This window comes from Loa loa (genome assembly GCF_000183805.2).
Source record: "Loa loa unplaced genomic scaffold supercont3.556, whole genome shotgun sequence".
Taxonomy (NCBI): Eukaryota; Metazoa; Nematoda; class Chromadorea; order Rhabditida; family Onchocercidae; genus Loa; species Loa loa.
In genome coordinates this window covers 24,038-25,326 of record NW_018108736.1, presented here as the reverse complement: position 1 = coordinate 25,326, position 1,289 = coordinate 24,038, and positions in this window count along the sequence as shown.

Genomic DNA, 1,289 nt, shown 5'->3' with positions numbered 1-1,289 from the left:
AAAAAAAAAAAAAAAAAATGATACTAAATTGTGATATTATTTTGGCTTATTTTATCTTTTTCTGCTTGTCTTTTTTTAGTCAAATCTGTCTTTTTTTTTTTTTTAATATTACTTAAGTTATATTTTTTGTTTATTTTTATTTTTTTTTAGTATTACCTGAATTATTTTTTATTACCTAAATTAGCATATATAAACGGTGTTAATTAATGTAAGCAATTTAATTTCTTTATAATTATTATAATATGTTATAGATTGTTTTTTTTCTTTTCGCGATAATGTAAATTTTATCATCATTTAATTAATTAATTTAATATTTATACTTTTGTTTAATCTATATAATTGTTACAATTGAAATTAAGCTATTTTGTTAATTATAATTAGTATAATTAATTTTTAGCATAAAATTATTTTTATGCTAAATTTTATTTATTATTTTGTTTTAATTTCTATAAATATTCATTTACAATTTGTTATAAATGAATTCATTCATTCATTCATTCATTCATTCATTTCAATTCATTTAATAAGTTGAAATATGAAAAATCGGGTTTTTAAGAGAGAAAGAATGAAAATGTTTTCGTTAATTTTCTTATCTATGCTATCATTTATTGATTTAACCGGTTAGTTTGCTATCAGTTCTTTGATCAGAATACCAAATTGTTACACTTTAATGAAAATCAATTAACACTTTTTTTTTCTGGTTTTTTTCTTCCCCTTCTTTTAAAGGCGGTGAAGGGAGAGAATATTGTCCATTTTCATCTTATACCCATTTTTGATAAGTTAATTGAAAATTAGTTTTTTCATTAATCAGTTAATTTAGTTGTTTGCTTTTTTTTTTCCAATCTTCATTTATGTAGAGGAAAAAAAAAAGAAAAGAAAAAGAGAAAAGAGAAATTTTTTTCAAAAATATATTTATTAAAAGTTTTCTTTTTGTTTTTCTTCTTCGTCTTTCTAATATTTTAATAATTTAAAAATTTCCAATATTCTCATCATATTCCTATGCTAATTTCATTGCAAATAATAATTAAAAATTAAATAATTTGTAATATTTACTAATTCATCAAATAATTTTCATTATCCTTTACAATTAATGAAAATGATATGAAAAATATGTTTAACAAATTTCAAACATAAAATGAAACATTCTATGCATTTTTTTTTTAATTTCATTTTTAAATTATAATGGGAAAAGATAAAAAAGGAATTGCTATTTGATGATTGGTTAAAAAAAAAAAAAAAAATGTAATGATTAAATTAGCTGATCATAAATTAAAGTAATACTTTGTACT